At 43.5% G+C, this 8342-nt stretch overlaps 1 non-coding gene across 1 annotated transcript; it reads right to left on the bottom strand.

Annotated features, from left to right (window-relative positions):
• Positions 1–5198: 5198 nt before the first annotated feature.
• On the bottom strand, positions 5199–5273 carry Trnas-cga (transfer RNA serine (anticodon CGA)). The gene has a single exon. It is a non-coding gene; the product is annotated as a tRNA-Ser (tRNA).
• Between the last annotated feature and the right edge of the window lie 3069 nt (positions 5274–8342).

Raw genomic sequence — 8342 nt, 5'->3', positions numbered from 1 at the left:
ATGTTTTGACGTGACGCGACGTGTTGTTGGCGTGTTGTCGTCAACATTTAGCTGGAATTGTCATGTGATGTCAGGAGGAAGCTCTTTGATTAAGGACAATTCACATTGGCCGTCGCGTCACGTCAAAACATTCCACAATGCATCTCAGACGGCGGCATTCACAGAGGTCGTCAACGGACCGTCATGTCACGTCACGAGACGTCCAGTTTTCTCGGAAAGAAAGTCTTTATGGTATTGTCATCTGCTGATATCGTAAGTTAACCTATTTTCGCCGCTCTCGCTCTTGTTTTTGTTGTTGTTTTTGTGGTAAACTGCAAATGTTCCAGGATGGTTCAAAATGGTTCAAATGGCTCTGAGCACTATGGGACGTAACTGCTGGGGTCATCAGTCCCCTAGAACTTAGAACTACTTAAACCTAACTAACCTAAGGACATCACACACATACATGCCCCAGGTAGGATTCGAAACTGCGACCGTAGTCGTCGCGCGGTTCCAGACTGTAGCGCCTAGAACCGCTCGGATACTCTGGCCGGTGTTCCAGGACGACTTGGATATTCTTTCCATTGAGTGTTCTTACACAAGCGATGTCAGACATCTGAAAGCGAAATATTATTTAGATTTTACAATAAGAGAACAGAGCTGACATCCACAGTGTACCCAAATACGAACTTAAGTTGACTAAGTAGTTTTCATTACGTAACATTGTAAGTGAAAAGGTGAGTTCTAATAAAGGAAAGAAACACAGTTGTTTATGATATTATTAGTTACGTAAGGAAGAAACAAACTCCATTTATTCCTTTATAGCTGTTGTCTGATGTGTTTGTATGTATATATTTTCCCTAGCAAATGGATATCGATGTTCTGAAATATCGTTTCACTTCTCATTACTTTGCCAAACAAAACTGATCAAGAGCATACATTATGAAGTTTGCTTTGGTCATTAATAAACTTTGTTGTTGTTAGGTCCTCAATTCCGATACTATACTCTGACTTTTTTGTGACTCATAACCTCACTTCTGCCTTTCGATACTGGTCTAGGCGAAATGACGTGACTTGACGGGACGGACGGTGAAAATACACGCTGACGTGATGGTGTCGTGACTTAACGGCCGTTTATTTTGCTCTTCAAAGCTTAAGAGCCCACTTTATTCCAGATATCAAATGCAGATTATTACGGTGTCTACAAAACATCTTTACCAAATTCACAGCACCTACGAAGGGAATCTGTCTGTACTAGAAATGAAATGATATTCAAAATTTATAAGATGCATTACGGCAAACCTACGTCGTCCCGTGATCACGTGACCGCGTCGGCAATGTTTGTTGACAACACAAAATCAATTCTGCCTGTCTAAATGCTCACTCCAGAGAGATTTCAACTCTATGATGACTCCATACGTTTCCATTGCTTCGGCACACGTTCACTCTGATTAGAGACCGAGCGAGGTGGCGTAATGGTTAGCACACTGGACTCGCATTCGGGAGGACGACGGTCCAAACCCTTGTCCGGCCATTCATATTTAGGTTTTCCTTGATTTCTCCAAATCGCTCCATGCCAATGTCGGGAGGGTGCCCTTTGAAAGGGCACGACCGATTTCCTTTCCCATCCTTGACACAATGAGAGTCATTAGGACCTCTATGTCGACGGGTGGCTAAACCCCATCTTTCTTCCCTCCTTTCTAGTTACTGCTCTAAAAAAAGCATGTGAATTGGAATGTCAGAACTGAAAAATGTTGCTGGTGTCTCGCTTTAGCAGCTGTTTGAATGGATGTGATATATGTCACGAATCCCAGCGGAAACCAGTCTTCGGGCTGGGGAGTGCGACAAGGAGCAGTCGTAGAACTAAGCAAGCAGCGACCAAATACTGCACAGGAAATTGAATACTGATCCATCACTTTTTCCACTTTCTCCTCGACTGTGATAGGCCGTTCTTTGAGTACTAAGGCCCCCAATTACACTTCGATTGCCGTTAAATCATACTTAGTTACAGAGGCCGCGGTCTGTTACGCGATGTACCATGCAGCCATAGTTACAGTATGCATGGTTTCCCCCTAGAGGGTGCTCTGTTCCCCAAACGTCATGTTCTAGCGCCCTCTCCTGCCATAGTAACGAGTAATGTTGTGTCCGATTCATTTCTCTTGCTGACTCACCTTGTAGAGCATGTGATAGGCGTTGTACACCATGGTTCCGTGTTCGCATCGAGAGCTTGCCGATATGGTTTTTATTATGGAAAGGCAGAGGGCAGGTGGAATGGAGAGCGAGTATCAGAATATCCTCCGTTGAAACAATGTCTGTAACAGCATTGGTGGTCGCCACATCGAGCCGCTGTGGTAATGAGTCAGTACTGTTCTGTACGTACAATATGCGCGTTTTTGTTTTTGTTTTGAACAAGTAAACACGTAATGTTCAAGTGTTCATAGAAACAGACGTGTTTAAGTGACAAATGTCTCGTTACGTTCCCTTTCGAATTGTTACCTAACAGTTGCACTGAGTCACATCTAATTCAATTCCTCAAGCAGAAGTGGATGAGTTAAACATCTGGACTGAAACCTCCGTAGAACGGAAACGGTACGTTTTCTGACATGGGTTCCTATTCAAAATAGTATATACTCACTCCCCTTTACGATTCCTAGAAGTTTCTAACGGGAATTTCCGAACACACTGTATGCACGCTCTACTATAATAGCTTAATTACCCGTCTTTAGCAGTTTAATGTTAACACTAGACTCATTATTTGAAGACTGGTAGAACTTCGTGTTTGAAAAATTTCAGTATTTTGAAATGAAAGTGGAGAGGTACGCATCATTGCAAATAACATTAAACTAAAATCAGTGCTCTTGGATTTGACTGCGTCGTCCACAAATCTCGCTGGTCAAGTAAAAGATCATCCAAACGGCGATGGTTGCATTTCTTCAAAAAATCTGGTCATACTGGCGGTACTAAGTTATGAAAACCGCTTCCTATATGGAACGTTGGGGAGAGGTTTTTGGAGAGAAGAAGTAATACATGATAACACATTCTATAGTTCGTTTCTAAAGGATTTTTTCAGCGGGCCGTTTGAATTCGTCCGAGCCGATGCGCCTGCATCCCCTCGCCTTTCGTCCAAAATCTATATTTACTCTCGCGTAATCCTACAATAATTAAAGACACAAGTTTCACGCACAATGAAATATTAAAATGAATGCATTCATGCGCTATCAAATGACGAAACATGAACAATCAAATGAAAAACATGCATCAGAATTCCATCTTTTTTGTGATACATTTTATTTTATTTGAAAATAATGAATAACGTACTTCACCGACTGGGGTAGTTCTGCGCCGAGGTGACGAGCTAGCACTCCTTGGATTCAGGAGGTGGAGTTGTTCGAACCCATCCATCGTCAACTGTGGATATGGTTTTCTGTGGTTTCCATTTTCATTTCAGGCAAATGCCGAGATTGGTCCCTTATTATAGGCTACAGCCAATTCCCTCCTAATCACTTTCTTTCCTGAGACATCTCAATTTCCTTAAAGATGCTGCCTCTATGCTTAAATTAAAAGGAGCTGCATCGAAGACGATCTGAGTATCTCTTTGGAGATTCCTAAAGCCATATCTACGTTAGAAGGCAGCTAACGATCGTCGTTTTGTGCTATGTTTCTTCGCATAAATATGGCTCATTTGTGGAATGGCGATATATCATGGCTTAAAGTTTTTCTACAAGAAAATATTCTATTGTGAAACGTCACATTATTAATATCCTGTCGGCCGGAGTGGCCGTGCGGTTCTAGGCGCTGCAGTCTGGAGCCGCGTTATCGCTACGGTCGCAGGTTCGAATCCTGCCTCGGGCATGGACGTGTGATGTCTTTCTGTTTGTTAGGTTTAAGTAGTTCTAAGTTCTAGGGGACTGATGACCACTGCAGTTAAGTCCCATAGTGCTCAGAGCCAAGTAATATCCTTGGAACAGTGAGTCCAACTGTCACAACTCTAAGTAAACATAATATGAACGACAACGTACGTTGTACTTCGTAAAGGAGCTTATGAGCTCCAAAGACTATAAAACCATATTATCGTAGATGAATATAAACTCCTTCATGAGCTCGCATGCAATAAAAGTCGAACTGAAATTAATGCGTGAATCAATGTTAAGATTCCATAGTTATCAGAGTGTGTTCCGTGACCGTGTTACTTTCGTAAAATGAAGAACAACCACATTCAATCAGAATCGTGATTTTATTTCAATGCACGATGGATTTCGAACCGTGGGGCCCATCTTCAGGTGCTTTAACCGTCAACACCAGTTTTGTTTTTCTTTTCTCAGATTTAGGTTAATTCTGGTCCTGGTAAGATTCCAATGGTGTATTAAAAAGTGGCACATTGTGAATATAAGTTTACAAAACTAAGACAAATCGAAAAACACCTTACTGTTTCCGATAGTGCACACATGGTTTTCAAGCACACTATGAGTGACCATATATACTCATATGGACGTAAGTCTATAAATGCACATAAAGATGTGTGCTAACGCTGTGCTCCAAAGACAGTAAATTATCTCCTAAATTAACCTAATCTGAGAACAGAAAAAACTGATGCAGACTGTTAAAGCACCTTAAGATGGGTCCCCAGGGTTCCAAATGCATGGTGCCTTTTTTAAGGTCATCTTAAACAAATCGGACTCCCCCCTCTCCCCTGCCCTTTGACAAAATCGTGGCCACGTTCTCGCCGTGACTGATTGATGTTAACGATGTGGGTCTATAATTGTATGCATCTGTCCTAAGGCCATTCTTAAAAACGGAAATGACCTGTGCTTTTTCCCAGTCGCTGCTCCAGCGATTTACTATAAAATGCTGCTAAAAGGGGAACAAGTTCTTTCGCATAATATTTGCAGAATCTTTTAGGTATCTCATCTGATCCTGATGTTTTCCATTTCTAAGCGACTGTAGTTTCTATTCCGCGATTGGTTAACTCAATATCATCTCATTCGACTTTCGTGCGGTCATTGAAAGAAGGGTCTGTGTTTACGATATTTCACGATGAAACAGAATTTCGGGAGACCCACTTCAATATTTCGACCTTCTCTCTGTTATCTTCTGCACGATATTCCATTAATATATATACGATACTTTGTCGCGGAGATTTCAATGTGTAGCAGGAATGCAGATACGTTCCCGCAAACAAACAAAATTTTCAATGAAACTTCCTGGCAGATTAAAACTGTGTGCCCGACCGAGACTCGAACTCGGGACCTTTGCCTTTCGCGGGCAAGTGCTCTACCAACTGAGCTACCGAAGCACGACTCACGCTCGGTACTCACAGCTTTACTTCTGCCAGTACCTCGTCTCCTACCTTCCAAACTTTACAGAAGCTCTCCTGCGAAACATGCAGAACTAGCACTTCTGAAAGAAGTACCGGGCGTGAGTCGTGCTTCGGTAGCTCAGTAGGTAGAGCACTTGCCCGCGAAAGGCAAAGGTCCCGAGTTCGAGTCTCGGTCGGGCACACAGTTTTAATCTGCCAGGAAGTTTCATATCAGCGCACACTCCGCTGCAGAGTGAAAATCTCATTCTGGAAAATTTTCAATATATATTTGAGCGTCAGATCAGCTTGATGTGTATTTGTTAATGTACTTTGGCATCAATGGCACGAACATGACGCTAAAACTTTCACCATACTCAGGTAGACTGAACCAATATACACTGAGGTGACATGTCATGGGATACTTCCTAATATCGTAGCGGACCTCCTTTTCTTCACGTAGTGCAACAATTTGACGAGGCATGGACTAGACGAGTCGTTGGAAGTCCCCTACAGAAATAATGAGCCACGCTGTCTCTATAGCCGTCTCCAATTGCGAAATTGTTACCGGTGCACAATTTTGCGCATGAAATGTCCCATAAATGTTCGTTGGAATTCATGTTGGGAACTCTGCGTGGCCAAATCATTCGCTCGAACTGTCCAGAATTTTCTTCAGTTGTGGGCCTGAGACATGGCGCATTGTTATGCATAAAAATTCCATCGTTGGTTGGTGTAACGTAAAATCCATGAATGGCTGCAAATGATCTCTATCGCATCAGTTGGACCAAATGACCCAGTCTACTCAATGCAAACACAGCTTACACCATTGTGGAGCCACCACCAGCTTGCACAGTGCTTTGCTGACTTCATGGATCCATTACTTCGTGGGGTCTGCGCCAACCTAGGCCCCACCATCAGCTCTTCCCAACTGAAATGGAAACTCATCTTATCAGATCACCGTTTTCCACTCGTCTAGGGGCCAACCGACAGGGTCACAAACCCAGTGTATGTGCTGCAGGCAATGTCGTGCTGTTATCAAAGGCACTCGCATCGGTCGTCTGCTGTCATAGCTCATTAACGCCAAATTTCATCGCACTGTTCTAACGGACACGTCCATTGTACGTGCCACTTTGGTTTTTGCAGTTATTCCACGTAGTGTTGCTTGTCTGAAAATACTAGCAACTCTAAGCAAACGCCTATGATCTTGGTCGTTAAGTGAAAGCCGACCGTCACTGCGTTGTCCGTGATGAGAAATAATGCCTGAACTTTGGTATTCTCAGCACGCTCTTGACACTGTGGATCACCGAAAATTGAATTCCCTAACGATTTCCGATACGGAATGTTCCACGCGTGTACATACAACTACCATTCCGCGATCAAAGTCTGTTAATTCCCGTCGAGCGGCCGTAATAACGTGGGACACTTTCTCACATGAATCGCCTGAGTGCAAATGACAGCCCCGTCAATACATTGCCCTTTTATACTTTCTGTACGAGATACTACCATCGTCTGTATGTGTTCGTACCGCTACTTCACGACTTTTGTCACCTCTTGTATACGGTTACGACACAGAACCCAGATTTCGAGCCTGATATTCGGCAGTGTTCGTGAAAATATTTCGAATCAGGTGGCTGAACGAATCCATTGGGGTCTCCTAGCAAACAGTGTCTTTCTTTTTTTTCACGCTGATCGCACAACCCTTCTGCCCTGCCCCCCTCCCCCCCCCCCCCCCCCCCCCTTACACGAGCATGACAACAAACAATCACTCACACAAGTTAGGCAAAAGCCTATGGTATTAAAATGCACGTCGTTATTCTGCTGTTTTAGAAAATCATGTGTTAAGTAAACAAATAAAATACGTAGAATAACTATTGAACGTCGTCGGTTCCGTCACCTCTCGTGATGCTGACTGCTCGCTTTGCAGCCTTATCATATCTCCCACGGAGGACCGCGAAGTTTACACTGACTTACGCGCTGGTCCAGCAGCACCTTCCTCCTAATGCCTGCTTCTTAATCTTACCAGTTAGCGTGTCGCCCATCCGTCTTGCCTTGAGAAATTACCGGCAGCTACGTGTGTCAGTACTGCTTCACTGCAGCGTAGACCCCGCGCCGAGTAACGCAACAGTCATCTTTCAAACTTTCCCTTAAAACAAAAGTGGAAAGTGAGTCCAGCAGATGGCGGTAAAGACGAAAGATGACATCAGACTAGGCACAAAAAAGTAACGGCTGTACGGGAGAAAGTGACTATTGGGAAAAAAGAAGAAAGCAGACAAGCAACAAAACAGTTCGTCAACGCCGTAAATGACGGCCGCATGAGGCAGGTGCCGGAACGCCTGTCGGAGACATATCAGAAGAGGCACATCCAATAAACGGCGTTTCTCTGATCGATGCAATAATATGCACAGCATTATAAATGCTAAATGCATCCGACAAGTAACCACGGCAAACGTTTTTATCTTGTTGGAACCACAATGATGCACATCAAAATCCCACAGGTCAATTCGGACGGTAAGTCGGTGCTGCGACAACTGGTTGGAAGAAAGCAGACGTCACACCTACCTAGAAAAAGGGTAGGAGACGTCATCCACAAAACAGCGTCCGGTATCCTTGACAGCCATTTGTTCGATAGTCTTACAACTTATTCTGAGCGCAAACGTAATGAGGTATCTCGAACAGAATGAGCTCCTCGATGGCAGCCATCACAGCTTCCGAAAATATTGAGGAAGCGAAACCCAACTCTAATATTTCTCACTTGGCATGGATCAAATCAGTCAGATATATGCAGTGTTTCTCGACTTACGAAAAGAATTTGAGTCAGTACCATACCAAAGCGTATTTATAGAAAGAAAGGATCGTCATAAGGGTATCAAAAGAAATTAGTGACAGGACTGAAGATCTTTTGGTAAACAACAAACAGCATGTTATGTTGAATGAGGAGTCGTCAACAGCTGTAGAAGTAACTTCGGGAGTGCCCCAGGGAAGTGTCCTGGACACTTGCTGTTACTGTTGTGTTTCACTGATCTGTTAGTTAAGTGTAATAAAGAGTGATGTGGATAAAACATAGAGTGTA

This window comes from Schistocerca gregaria, chromosome 4 (assembly GCF_023897955.1).
Source record: "Schistocerca gregaria isolate iqSchGreg1 chromosome 4, iqSchGreg1.2, whole genome shotgun sequence".
In the NCBI taxonomy this organism is placed as follows: domain Eukaryota; kingdom Metazoa; phylum Arthropoda; class Insecta; order Orthoptera; family Acrididae; genus Schistocerca; species Schistocerca gregaria.
The sequence above is the reverse complement of the archived record's forward strand: the minus strand, read 5'-3'. Positions and strand labels throughout refer to the sequence as shown.